We start from the raw sequence: 14935 nt of genomic DNA, 5'->3' as shown, positions 1-14935 counted from the left end.
TCAATGTGCGAGATCGCAACGGAGGAGTTACTTCCTACCGCGCTTTGCTGGACAACGGTTCCATGGTAAATTTAATTTCCGAATCAGAGGCGAACCGTTTCGATCTGGAAATAAAACCAGTATGTATCCCTATTACTGGCATAGGAGAATCAAAAAGTACGCCAAAGACAAAATTCTTGCAGAAGTTCAATCCAAAACCAGCAATTGCAGCACGGAGATAGAATGCTTGGTCGTTCCTAAAGTAATGGAAGTGATTCAACGAAGATAGATATATCTAATTGGGTCATTAAGCTATATATAGTTTTCCGTTCCATTCGATAAATTTTAGATCCAATAATAGTAATAAAAAACGACTTTCTTTTCTCATTTAATGATCCAAATTGGCCGATACCAGCGGGTTTTCAAATGGCGGATCCACAGTTTCATACGCCCAAACATAGCGACATGCTCATCGGTGTATCCAAGTTTTTCCGTTTGCTAAAATCAGAATTCTTCCAAATGGCCGATGACCTTCCGGATCTTCGAGAGACTCATCTTTGATTGGTTTTTTCGCAGGAGATGTAATTGTTTAAAATGTGACATGTCAGTTTAAAGTGTGATGTTTTCGCATTATGTGAAACTTGGTTAACTTTCGATATAAATCACAACTTCCACGACTTTAATATAATCCGTCTGGATCGAGAAAACCCTTATGGAGGAGTACTTTTGGGGATTAAAAAGTGCTATTCTTTCAACCGAATTAACATCCCTTCGACACTAGGCATTGCTTCCATCTACATTCCTCCTAGAGCCTCGGTAGGGCACCGAACGCTTTGTAATATCACGGAATCTTTACCGGCACCATGGCTAGTTCTGGAAGACTTAACTCGCACGGTAAGGTATGGGGCTAATGTATGGATCATGATGATAATAGATCAACATTAATCCAAGATCTTTGCGACAATTTCAACATGACCATCTTAAACATGGGAGAAATGATGCGGATTCCTACACCACCAGCACGCGCAAGCGCGTTGGATTTATCGCTATGCTCGACATCTCTACAGTTAGATTGCATGTGGATAGCGATCATTTGCTAACGGTTCAAGACCATCAGAAACAATCAATGTCTCGTATGACCTCACCCGGAACATTGATTGGAAGAGTTACGCGATAGCGATATTCTCTAAAATCGAATCCACTCAAGAACTTCCTCCGGAGGAAGAGTACAGGTTTTTGGCTGGCTTGATTCTCGACAGCGCGAATCAAGCTCAGACTAAAGCTAAGTATGCACCTCTTGCGCAATAAAATTTTCTATACAAAACCTATGCATAAAAAACGTCGCGAAATGCTCGCGAAAAAAATTTTCTTTTCCATTTCGTAAGCGGTACGCAGCTCTCGCGAAAACGATACCGAAATTTGCAGTTAGCCGAGACACGGTTCGACAAACGATAAGTTTCATATTACTTCCGCGAGATTGCGCTGCTTTCTATGCGCTGTCACTGTCAAGCTTTTTCCTTGCGAAATAATGATCAGTGGTATTATTCCGCTCCGAAGCTTGCGAAATTTTGACAGAATGCGATAAAAAAATACAAAAAAAAACAAGATTTGTGTATTTTTTGTATTATTCATCACAAGCTGTCAACATGTATAGAATTTGCTTTTGCGATGCAATCGGTCGAAACGATGGCAAGTGCTGCCGATAACTGAGTAAAAAGGCAGAGGATCAGGAAATTTATGCTCTCGTAAGTGCCTAACCTGTTTTTGGAGCGATCATTGTTTCATAGGATTTGTATTTTTCTTTTCAATACAAAAGGTAGCGATCTGAGTATCACCAAGTATAAGAAACCGGAGCCGGCGGTTGGCAGTCCGGAAAAAGAGGATGCGGAAAAACCTAGTCCACCGGCAGTAGAACCAGCGACGGTTACTCCCGTAGAAACGGCTGCACCTGCAGTTTTGAGTTCGTTAATTATGGAAATTCTGACTTTGGCTGCTCCTGAAGAAAAACAAGCTGCTAGTGGATATGGAAAAACAGCTTCCTACACGGAAGATGCAGATGCATTCAAGTAAGTTGAAATCTGGGGAAATTTTTTATTAGGACATAATTAACATTGAGAGATTGTCTTTGTTTACTTTCTCTTTCGTTAATTACGACGTCACTATAACACTTTGTACAAATTTTCCAGTACATACCGAAAGCCGATGGTTTTTACTAGAATATTATGCAAAGAGTTGAGTACTAAATATTAAAACGACCGAGTAATTAACAGAAAAAGACCCAAAAGAAAATCTCATTGTTGCTTACGTCCTATTCTAAATTTTCTCCAGAAATATCTAGTATCAGCTTTAAAATATCCATGATTCATCTTTTAGCCCGGCGGATGCAAGTTTGCTAATAAAAATTATTCTCAAGGGTCTAGTAGAATGAAAGGGAAAGCAGAATCTACAGGTGCAGCGAAAGGATCCTTCTTCGCCGCTATACTCGGTTAAAACTTTCGAAGCTTTGCATATGAAGCCGGAGCTGCTTCAGGGAGTCTATGCTATGGGTTCCTACGCCCCTTCCAAGATTCAGGAAACGGCTCTACCTGCTCTGTTGGCGTTGGTTGTGGAGCACATGATCGCCCAGTCAGTCAGAAACAAGAAAAACCGCTGCTTTCGCGCTGACAATGCTCAGTCGAGTCGATCCGTTAAAAAAAACTATCCGCAAGTGATTTGCCTTTCCCTTACAAATGAACTAGCCAATCAGAAGGGGGTAGTAGCTGCCAAAATTACAAAGTTTTGTCCGGAAATCAAATTTAGTTACCCCATCCGCGGCGAGGAGATTGTCAAAGGGGCGAAGCTGATTAATCATATCATCATCGAAACACCCGGTAAGCTGATGGACTGGAATATAAAATTCAGGCGTTCGACCTTGAGAAATTGCCGTTTGTGTACTAAACGAAGCGGGCGCTATGATCGCTGTTCTTGGCCACGTACGAGCGGGAGGTAATGGAGTTCGCCGAGTACATTTTACCCGATCCGATCGTGATTCAGCTACCGCGGGAGCAAGAATCACTAGATAACATCAAACAGCACTACATCAAGTACCGCAACTAGGACGAGAAATATCAAGCAATTTCGATCATCTTTGGTGTGATTACCATCGGACAGGCGATCATTTTCTGTCGTATGAGTATAGGACAGTTGTGATTGGCATTGTTAATCGATGGAAACAGACACGCAAAACGGCCGGCAGGATGGTCATTCGGTAGCGGTACTGTCCGGTGATTTAACGGTGGAGCAATGGTTTGCCGTTCTGAATCGATTCCAAGCCGGACTAAAGAAGGTATTGATTACAACGAACGTTTTGTCTTGGGGTAAGTTCCACCATTTGATTCTGGCTGCAGCACCAGGTTACGGAGAGATTTTTTCGCTTTAGGTATCGATGTCGAACAGGTGACCATTGTCAACTTCGACCTGTCGATGGATCAGTAGAGACGAGCCGATTGTGAAACATATCTGCATCGAATTGGACACACCGGTAAATTCGGTAAGTGCGACTCATTCTTGTGATTCTATAGATTGTATTTCTTCCCTCTTCTTTAACAGGCATCGCCATCAACCTGGTGGGCAGTGATCGAAGCATGATGATTTGCAGATCATTCGAAAAACACTTCCAGAAAAAGATGTAGCTACTGGACGCGGAGAACTCGGACCATACTGTAAAGATCGGATCGTAAAGTGTTTTTGACCAGCTACCGGTGAAAGGCGCAGGAGCTGTTTTGGGTCATACTTGTCTCGATTCTGAATTTAAATATTGTAATTTGATTTAGCTCTACCCAGTTCTTGCCAAACATTTGAAAAGAACCTAACTGCAAAATGTAACAAATTGAATTTTAATGTTTTCCATTAACAAATATCTACTCGAACACGTACATAACGCAACATTTGATTATGGAGAATTTTAATAGCAATTTCCGGATTTTTATGACCATACTGGTTATTAAAGGGCCTAACTGATTACAAAAGAGCCTAATTGATTATAAAAGTGCCTAACTGATGTCAAAAGCGCCCAACTGATTGAAAAGTGCTTAACTAGCAATGCACTCATTTTAAAAGGATTATAACGAATTAATGTATTATAACCAGGTATGCACAAGAGCGGGGCTGCTCCGTGTCCTATTCCTGTGCACTGGCTCATAATATGTCACAGCTAAATTCATTTAGCTAGGGCTTGTGCTGGTTTTAGATGAGCTAGAGCTAGCAAGTAGCACGAGCACCGATTAGTGAGAGCTCTCGCTAGCACGGTGATAGCTAGCACGCTGCACGGAGCTATTGCTCAGCTACACAGAGAAACAAAAATATGCATAGTTAGCATACTTTCTATTCGCGTCTATTTTATTCTGCTGTGATTTTTATGCATATACTTCTAGAAAGCATTCAATGAGTGGGTAGACCGAATATGTCCAATGATGCATAAAATTTACAGCAGAAGAAACGAGAGGCAGATATAAATGCCAAGCTAATAAAATTCTGCGCGTATAGCAAAGTAGAATAAAAAAAACAATGCGTTACCAACGCATATTTCTAGCTTTTTTTTTCTTTTCTTTCGTTCCATAGCTTACACTACTGCACCGTTCTAGCTCATCGGACAAGCTTACCGTGCCAGTTCATTGAGTTAACTCGTGCTAGCTCACTGAGCTCAAATTAGAATTCAGTTCATGCTTCTAATTTTCAGTGTGAAATCAGCAATATGCGAAATCAAAAGAAATAAAAGTTTTGATTTTCCAAATAGGATTATAATGAACCTAACCAAACCTTCTTTGACATTTTTCTTAATGTTTAAGTTTTACAGTCCTTTTCAAATGTTTCGCTAGAGTTCGTTTCCTTACGCTGATGAGCAAAGTTTCAGCTTTGCGAAATGTGCTTTTGTTAGAAATAGGATCTAATTCAAGGATCGGCGCCGCGAGGATTGCACAGCTTATGTTTAATTGTTATAACTTACAGTTAAATGGACTTTTGAAGAACACGGCTTTGTTTTTTTTTATTTTATTATATTGTTGAATGGCCAGTAGAGAAAATGGTGGAAAAATTGTCCGAAAGACTAACCTTGAAACAGAAGATGAAAAATATTTTGCTCATTTCCTTGTAACAATTGAAGTTAGCCACTCATAAAATTTAGATTGCACTTGGAGCGTTCTATAAAACTTCAATTGTTGCAAGGGATTACCATGTGAATCAATATTCCAAGTAGATTTAACACAGCTATAAAAACACAAAAAAATCTTAACTGATAATATATGGTTCGAAGCGATTCAAAGCGAAATTACTGGCAATATTCGAAAGCCCGACTGGGTTTGAATTTAGGACTATTTCCGAAGGTGAAAAATTGGTTTGCGTGTATTTAGTATTCAGAACCATGGCAACCATTCATGACTAAGGCACCAGGCAGGCGCTAGCCCAAAATTGAAAACACATTAAACGACTTCTAGCGTATAAGTGAAGTTCTGTTTGCTGCTGAGACATACTGAAATCGAACCAACAGTGTTAGCCTGGTGCCTTAGTTAAGTGCCACGGTTCTTAAGAGGCGACATGATTAAGTACACCTGTCATATGATGTGATGGCCGGAAGGTTAGAAAAGCAACTCCCCGCAAACATGATTGTGATATTAAATAAAAATCGCAAATGCTTAAACGTATTTAATATATTTACATTGACTGGTGATAAAAAACCTGTTTTAATCCACCTAGCGGTGCAATTGTGCCTTTCTCATTTCGCTATACTATGGCTCGGTGGCTGGTTATGTTCAACATAATTGTGGAAATGCTCATTACATTCTTAGTACACTTTGCACTTATACACAATAGCTTGCCAGCCACAAAATTGATGAGCTACGTGTCGACGGTGAAACACTTGAAACAAAAAATATTTTACTTAATTAGCCTAATCAACATTAGTTCAATGTTACCTGCTTGGTAACTCATTCTGTCATGCGGGGTGGGCGTGTAAGGAGGGCGAAAATTCCACGAACGAACGACTCCCCAGCTTAATTTGGTATGCTTTGCGATATAGTGGTGGTTTAAAGATGACGGGGTTGAGAGGAGGGGGTTGAGGGCTGGATAGGCCGGTGGTCTGAGGGTCATTTAAGGGGATTTTAAAGGGAGGGAATAAACGGTAGAGGGGATAACCCCTCTCCGTATACCCTCAACGATGTCACTATTAAAATCAAGAAACCTTATACCGATAGGAAGGTTGCACCTTTCATTTGAGACTAAGTATGGGCAAATCGGTCCAGCCATCTCTGAGAAAAATGAGTGAAATTTTTTTACACATACGCACATACATACACACAAATACAGACTTTTTCCGATCTCGACGAACTAAGTTGAATGGGATATGACGGGCCAAGATTAGGTTGACGGTTTTCAGAGTGATTGCATAGCCTTTCTATATGAGAAAGGCAAAACATACAAGACAATGTTTCGGGTTTTCCACTTCTTACCATGTAAATGACTATCACGCCAAAATACCTTACAGCTCCCAGGTTTTACTTTACCTAACTCTGCCCAATCACGGCTAAAGGAATGATAAGCATTCCCTCGGCAGCTTCAAAAGTCTCATCTCCATTGTCGCAAACATTCCCCTCATTCTTTGGCGCCGTTTCCGTCTTCATCCTCAGCTTGTTGTTTCTTACTAACATTGAGTTCCACCGATTGCGACAAATCGTCTGTATCATCTCCTGCTGATAGCCTAGGAACGAATCACTCTTATCCTGTTCATGCTCATGCTCCGTACCACGATCCTCAATTGTCCCGAAACGACCGGTGATGACCAGTACTGTCTTTACGCATGGGCACACTGGGCCAGGGCCAGAGGCCTCGGGTTTTTAGAGGCCCCCAACTTAGAATGAATATCGAATTATTCTAAAAATGACTCCTGGACTTCTTGAGATCTCACAATACTTTCGCGGCCAGATTAGGCATTTTACACTATGCCGTCGTAGTCTGATATAGTATCAATTGTTATTTTTGTAAGAAATTCCGCCTTATCAAAGATATTTGAGGCCGCCAGAATCAGGAATCAGAATATACTGGCTCAAATAGAACGTATCCCGTAGGAAGTCGAGTATTTGTACCTCACGGCAGCGTGCATTTGATGTGTTCGACTGTTTTATATGACTGGTATTGAAATAATTTCTTTAAACTTAAATTGTTATTCATTTATTTACATTTTGTATAATATTGCAGTCTAAGTGATATAGCATTTGCTTTTCGTCTTTGACGAGCTTCGTTGGTAAATTGTTGCATTTCTGTTTGTGGCTGATTATGAATGAACTCCTAAAAACTGTGTTAGTGAAATGAATTGTGTTGCTCATATTAATAGGTTTGAGTGATTTCGATGTTTCGCTAAGTTCATTTGTTTGCGTAACAATGCAGGTTTGAACATTTGTACATTCGAATGGTGAAAAGGCTATTTATTGTTATTATTAAAATTTTTTCTTCTAACTCCTTCTGCACTAAATGCCTATCACCGACACCAGAGTGGTGACTCTACCATCAAAACACTAGACTTGCCATTTAACTACTGGTGCTGTCTTTGAGATACTCATTCGTTGAATATGAAAATATTGATATTACTTATAATGTACCTGTTTGCTATCGTCGCCTCTCAGAACCGTTCGTTCCGTGATCGCGTGTACCATCGCGAAGCACTAGAGTATTTATACGTTAACGTGTTCTATCGCGTGTTGGTTTGTATGTCGCGTGTGTTAACGTGTATGTAACTTCGCGTGTATAAATTCTATATTAAAACCGTTTGCATTCGCATTTTAGAATGATCGCGCGCGAACCGTGAATCTTAATTTTTCGTGTACAGTTCAGATTCTAGAACAAAGTGGGTTCTTCCATATCACTAGAGTTCCCAGTCATGTCGCCATGGAACGTCTGGTCTAGTGGATATGAGCTTTATTTTTTGATGGCTATAACTGAATGTATGGACCTAAGTTGCTAGAATGGAGAGTAAAGGTTTCTGGACGGGACCGATTCATGATCGCGCACGTTTGCGGGTTCGCGTTTGAGACCCGTTTGCGGGTTCGCGTTTGACCGTAAGTACTAAAACGTTCACATTGTTACCGTGGACCGTCATTCTGATATTTAGTTTTCGGTGTACGGATCACATTCTGACAGGAAGTGAGTTACTCCATATCATTAGAGTTTTCGGTCATGTCGCCACGCTTGAGATCGCGTTTGAATGTTTATAAGTGCTGAGACGTTCATATGATCACCGGGATGTTATCATGTATACGAGAGCGTCGGTGTAGGTTGCGTGGATGATCGCGAAAGGCTTAAGCATATGTATGTTTGTTTACCGCGTGTATGTGACTTCGTGTTTATAAATTCAATGTTTATGTCGCCATGGAACGTGTAGTTTAGTGGATATGAGCATCACCTATGTGATTGGTCCACCTGAAGGCATTGAACTTATGCTACTAGGGTCGGGAATATGGATTTCCGGACGAAACTGATTCATGATCGCGCGAACACGGCTTTTGGAGGTTCACTCTTGAGACCGCGTTTGTGAATTTATAAATGCGAGATCGTGCGTGCTGTTGTGGATGTGGATGATCGCGAAGGACTTGAGCGACTGTATATTGACGTTTTTGTCGCGTGTGCTAGTGTGTATGTAATTGTCTAGTTTTTATTTCTATTGGTCCTTCTGAAAGCATGACTTTGGGCTACTAGGATCAAGACCAGAGACTTCCGGACGTGACCGATTCATGATTGCGCGAGCGGTGGGTTGATGCTTGAGACCGCGTTAGTAAAGTTTTTGGTTCAAACGTTCACCTTATTACCGGAGTGTTTGAATGCTGGTGAGATCGCGGGCGTTCCCATTTGTGACCAGGTTTGTGTTATCGCGAAGGTCACGTTTGTACGTTTGGAATGAGAGACTGTGAGTGTATATGAGACAATAAGCAATTTGTGTCAGTGAGTGTTAGTGTTAATTTAATATATAGCAACAAAAGAAGGGTGCCTCCAGCAGAGAGAATTAGGCCCTAAACTCACATTGTATATTATTTGACCATGGCAGTGGATAATAAAGGTCGCTCAGTTATGTACTAAAATTGATCACAACAATGTAGCTTAACTAAAAAGAAAATAATCATATCACAAAGTTTCTGTGATATAATCACTGTAATACTGCTTTGGTGGAAAAGCCCCCGAACCACATCAAAGTACAGTATCATGCTGAGGGCGGAAAAGAAAGAAATTGAGAACAATATTGTACGAATCGATGTAACTTTAGAAAATCACGTAGTCGTAATTTACTAACAAGTTGAATTTTATTGGCATATTGCTAAACATTTTTCGTATATTATCATAGTGTAGGAACTATTATTGAATAAAACATCGACACCGTCTTACTCCATCATTCCTCGTTATTGACGGAGATCTATCAAAATCATCTTCCGTTTATCGACGGTACCTGGACATTTACAATGCCACCTATAGTGATGGAAATCTAAAATATTTTCTCCATATATTTTAATTCCTACAGTATTTTTAATATTTCACATGATTTGGCTTAAATTTGAAAAATAAAACTCAAGGTGGTATAGATGGGTCCCTGATGCTGGGGATCATTTTTAGATTACCCTACCCTACAGCAGTTTATATCTGTTCGATTATATGCCCCGTAGCTCAGTTGTGCCCAGGGGCCCCGAGTGGTCTTAAGACGGCTCTGGTGATGACAACAAACACCTTACACTTGGTGCACTTCCATGCGATTCGCCCGTCGCTGATCAACCGATCCGACGAGTACCAGTAGCCATTGAGCACGACAAACCGCTGACCCCGCCTAGCCGAAATCGGTTTGTAAGCAATCTACTCGTCTGTTTTGCATCCGACATGTAACCTTGGTTGATGGCATTCTTTTCATAGTCGTCCTGCGCGAAAAAAATCAATCCTTCCAATTTTTTTTAACATGAAAATTTAAAACGGCTTACCCCAGGAGCATGTTTGCGTGTCCATTCGCTTTTCTTGTCGACCCGACCATCCCGGATCGTGCACAGGTTGGCCGGGCAATTGAACGAGCTTTTCTTGTAGCAGGCTTTCAACAAATAAACAAGAAACAGCTGATAGTACTTTTCAGCTGTCAAAAGCGACATCTAACGGCAAACGCACAGACTAGTTTTCGCGAGCAAATGTCAAAATTCCGCACGGAAGCAGGAAAAATATTTCGCGACCTCATTTCGCAAGAGGTGCATTCTAAGCTTAAACCAGTACCTGGCGCGAACACCCACCCTGTGGTGGGGCAAAGAATGCTCATAGCTGTATGCGGAGAAGTCCACTGCATATAAGGCCTTCCGGGAAGACGGGTTATTCGATAGCTATCAACAGTACGCGTCGTTAGAAAGGCGAATGAAGAGTCTAATGAAAGCCAAAAAACGCAGTTATTAGCGCCGGTTCGTTGACGGATTAACGATAGTAACAGCTATGAGTGCTCTTTGGGGTACGGCTCGACGTATGCGTAACCGAACCAGTACCAACGAGAACGTGAAATATTCCAACCGTTGATTATTCGCTTTTGCCAAAAAAATCTGTCCGGACTCTGTCCCGGTATAGAAAACGTGCGGCACCGCGTCTTCTAACGAACACCGTTTTCGATGGCGAAGTTCTCACTTACTCTCTTGTCATGCAACAATAACGCCCCAGGGTTAGACAGAATCAAATTCAACTTGCTGAAAAATCTTCCTAACACTGCAAAAAGTCGCTTGTTGATCTTATTTAACAAGTTTCTTGAGGGTAACATTGTCCCTCATGACTGAAGGGCAAGTGAATGTCATCGCCATCCAACAATCAGAAAAACCAGCCTCCGACTACAACTCGTATCGACTAACTACAATGCTGTCCTGTATTCGGAAGTTGTTCGAGAAAATGATCTTATTTCGCCTCGACAATTGGGTCGAAGCAAATGGCTTACTGTCAGATACACAATTTGGCTTCCGCAAAGGCAAAGAGACGAACGATTTCCTTGCGTTGCTTTCTACAGAAATCTAAATGGCCTATGCTAACAAAGACTAGATGGCATCAGTTTTCCTGGATATTAAGGGGGCTTTTGACTCAGTGTCTATAGATGTTCTTTCAGAGAAGCTGCATCAGCATGGTCTTTCGCCGATTTTAAATAACTTTTTGTTAAACCTGTTGTCTGAGAAGCATATGCATTTTTCGCAAGGCGACTTAACAACATCTCGCTTTAGCTACATGGGTCTTCCCCAGAGCTCATGTCTAAGTCCCCTACTTTACAATTTTTACGTGAATGACATTGACGATTGTCTTGCCAATTCCTGCACGATTAGGTAACTTGCTGATGACGGGGTGGTCTCTGTTACAGGGACCAAAGCTGCCGATTTGCAAGGATCATTGCACTTGGACTTACTTTGGACAATTTGTTTGCTTGGGCTCTCCAGCTGGGTATCGAGTTCTTCACGGAGAAAACTGAATTGGTTGTCTTTTCTAGGAAGCGTAAGCCGGCGCAACTCCAGCTTCTATTAATGGATGAAACGATCAATCAATTTAAGTATCTCGGGGACTGGCTCGACTATAGAGGTACCTGGGGATGTCACATTAGGTATCTGAAGCAGAAATGCCAACAAAGGATTAATTTTCTCCGGACAATAACTGGAACATGGTGGGGTGCCCACCCAGGAGACCTGATCAGGTTATACCAAACAACGATATTGTCGGTGATGGAGTACGGGTGTTTCTGTTTCCGCTCCGCTGCGAACATACACTTCATCAAACTGGAGAGAATCCAGTATCGTTGCTTGCGCATTGCCTTACGTTGCATAAACTCGACCCATACGATGAGTCTCGAAGTGCTGGCAAGCGTTCTAGCGCTGAAAAATCGATTCTGGGAAGTCTCATATCGATTGCTCATCCGATGCGACATTCTGAACTCGTTGGTGATTCAAAGCTTCGAGAAGCTTGACGAGCTTAATTCTCAAACCCGATTTATGTCCTTGTACTTCGACTACATGGCACAGAGCATCAATCCTTCTTCGTATAATCCCAATCGCGTCCCTTTTTTAGATACTTCTGATTCTACTGTATTCTTCGACACATCCATTAAGGAAGAGATTCGTGGAATTCCGGACCATATACGCCCGCAAGTGATCCCCAATACATTTTATAATAAATTCCGAGAAGTCGACTGTGACAAAATGCTCTACACTGATGGATCAAATCTCGATAGGTTCACTGGCTTTAGTATATTCAATAATACCATCACCTCTTCATGTAAGCAGTAGATACAGAACACTAGATTAGTATTGTCGCTGATGTTCCCATTTTTTCGCCTCGGAACATGTTTGTTTTGCTTTCGGTATATATCTGTCAAGGTATCGAAAGTCTCTCTAGTTAGTCTTTGGTCCGCACTTTTGGTACACGCAGACAAAAAATCTAAGGTTGCTTACAGAGTGGCGGCGAGAAGCTGAGTTGGTGCTGGTACTGATATTAGAATGCGAGATGCGAGAAACCTGCCTGCAGCAAAGTAAAGGGACGATGTCAGAGTGAAAGCAGGCAGTCGGCGCAGAACCGCTCGGCTTTCACACTGACATCACCCATTTGGGTCTACTTTCTACTTCTGCCCAAGTCAGACGTACAATCGAATCAAGTGAACAACAACTAGCAACCTCTCGATCTAGTGTGCATTGTCTCGAGAACAAAGGAAACATTTAATTTATTCTTGCCGTCATGAGTAAAGTTGACGAAAAAACTCTGCTCCGACCCAACACAGCGGTCGTTGACTTTAAATTCTGTTCAATACGATTGAGTTTTAGTGAATTGGAATACCTGCTGAAGGTGAAGATGCAGCTTAGGCTCAATGAGGTTATGTATCTACAGTATCATCATCTTCGCAATGTAATACTCATATCATTCAACACGTTAGCCAAAGCTGAACGTTTCGTGTTGAAGAACAACTTAAAGCACGTGACTAAAAGTGATAAAGTTGGAATTAAGATTCCCGTGTATATAGAAAAAGACTATGTAGATGTAAAACTACATGACCTATCACCACGTACCCCTCCTGATCTAGTTGCAGAATACATGTCGCAATACGGAGAAGTAGAATCCGTTACACCTGATACGTGGAGAAATTTCTTCCCGGGTACACCTAACGGTGTTCTTGTGGTGAGGATGCGGATCGAAAGACCTATCCCCTAGCACTAGACTATAAAACTTAAAACCCACGAAGCTACTATTCATCAAACTACGTTATGCACCCATGAGGGGCAAACTCCTACGTGCAAGTATTGTAATCAGATAGCACCCCACGGACAACCTTGCGCAGAAGATACAGAGGAGAATGTATCGCTACCGATTGCCAACGAATCCACGGAAAACCAACCCAAAAAAGAGTTTTCAATACCAACGGTTGCAAAATTTGTGGCAGCTGTTCAGTCCATACTAACAACTGCAAAAGCAGCATCCAGCACCCCAAAAACCACTGTAAGCAATATCGGCGATGAAGATCAAAAACAATGACGACGGATTTACACTGGTCACCCGTAAGGGTAATAAGCAGGAAAGAACATCTGATCGCGAGCACCAAAACACCTTTAACGATAGAAGAGAATTAAGTGATCCCCATGACGCAGTAGGCGAGCCGCGAAAGAAGGTCTCCGCTCGCAATAAAAAGTTGCGCGCACGAGATCCAACGGGTAATCAATAATATTTGCTTTTATTGTAAACACATGAAATATCCACGGCTCCGTTAAGCTACCGCTATGAGCCGTGTCAAATAAACGAAATAAAAAAAATCACCTATTTGGTTTGCAGCAAGCAGGTTTCTCGCATCTCGCATTCTTATGTCAGTTCCAGCACCAGCTCAGCTTCTCGCGGCACCCTAAGACACGACAAGGCAACTAGTAAGTGATTTCTGGAGCCAGCGTGGAGCCAAAATGACGTCTTCGAATTTGGCTAATGGGATACTGTTTTCATTACCACAGGGGTCATTTTGCAATGTTGGCATCATAATCAGTGCAAGTTGCCTAATAAAATAATTTGAATTCGTCAATTATGTATCGTAAATATTTAAGCCTTAAATGCGTTCTTTTAATACAACGTCTTCAAAATCGTCTAAAAATTATCGCATTGACGTGATATAGCTGTGACACAATTTTCACAAAATTTAAAAAAATGATATGCGCCTTGTGTAAGTTACCACAATTCAAACGAATTTGCAGTTCAAATCAAATTCAAACTTAATTTTGACATTACAGTGTAGATCAGTGCGTTGTTTTTTCCGTCTATGTTCAAACCAACTTGACTAAGATAATATTGTTCGTGTTGTAAGTAATCTGTGTGTTTGCAAATTGAATGTTGTATGTAATTATTGTTCAAATTATTGTTCAAATTGTAGTTTTGCCCAGAAGATGAAGGCATAGACCCATAGTTGGAACCTGTGTACATTTTTCGCGACATGTCAAGCCACCCGTACATTCACGCTCTGCTGAAAATGTCTCATGTCTCAAACAGGTTAGCTTCCAAGCCTCGATGGTTGGTCTCGTGACATGTCATGGAATTTAAATGCGTCATCGGTCTTGAGACTGGTCATGAGGATAATTTACCTGTCGCGCGTAAGGCGATACCAGTCACAAAGTTTAGGACCCTGTACAAAGATGAACATTTTGTTATGGTTTGCTTGTTTGACCTGTATCTTATTCTTGATCGTTTAAGTACCGTGCAGTGGCAGATAAACGGAATGGTAGACGCTATATAAATTCAATTATTTTGAACTTTTTCAACTTTTTGATAATAAATGTAGCGAGTTACGAGGAGTTAAAAATCAATAGTTTTAGACATTTTAAACGCACACTGGGAAGTAAATGCGTCAAAATTGAAACATTTTTAACTTTTCACAGATAAACATTGTTTGTTATTGCGAGTTAAGAGGTGTTGAAAATCAATAGTTTTA

General features: G+C 41.2%; 1 protein-coding gene and 1 long non-coding RNA gene across 2 annotated transcripts in view; one reads left to right on the top strand and one right to left on the bottom strand.

Moving 5' to 3' along the window:
• The window catches only part of LOC131693348 (tubulin-specific chaperone cofactor E-like protein), a 150260-nt gene that overhangs the window by 98938 nt on the left and 36387 nt on the right, over nt 1-14935 (bottom strand). The gene's annotated exons all lie outside the window — the stretch shown is intronic.
• On the top strand, nt 1970-4344 carry LOC131693360 (uncharacterized). Its single transcript, XR_009306227.1, has 4 exons — nt 1970-2045; nt 2353-3335; nt 3398-3508; nt 3568-4344. It is a non-coding gene; the product is annotated as an uncharacterized LOC131693360 (long non-coding RNA).

This window comes from Topomyia yanbarensis, chromosome 3, assembly GCF_030247195.1.
Source record: "Topomyia yanbarensis strain Yona2022 chromosome 3, ASM3024719v1, whole genome shotgun sequence".
Classification (NCBI taxonomy): Eukaryota; Metazoa; Arthropoda; class Insecta; order Diptera; family Culicidae; genus Topomyia; species Topomyia yanbarensis.
This window is presented reverse-complemented; position numbering and strand designations above follow the sequence as displayed.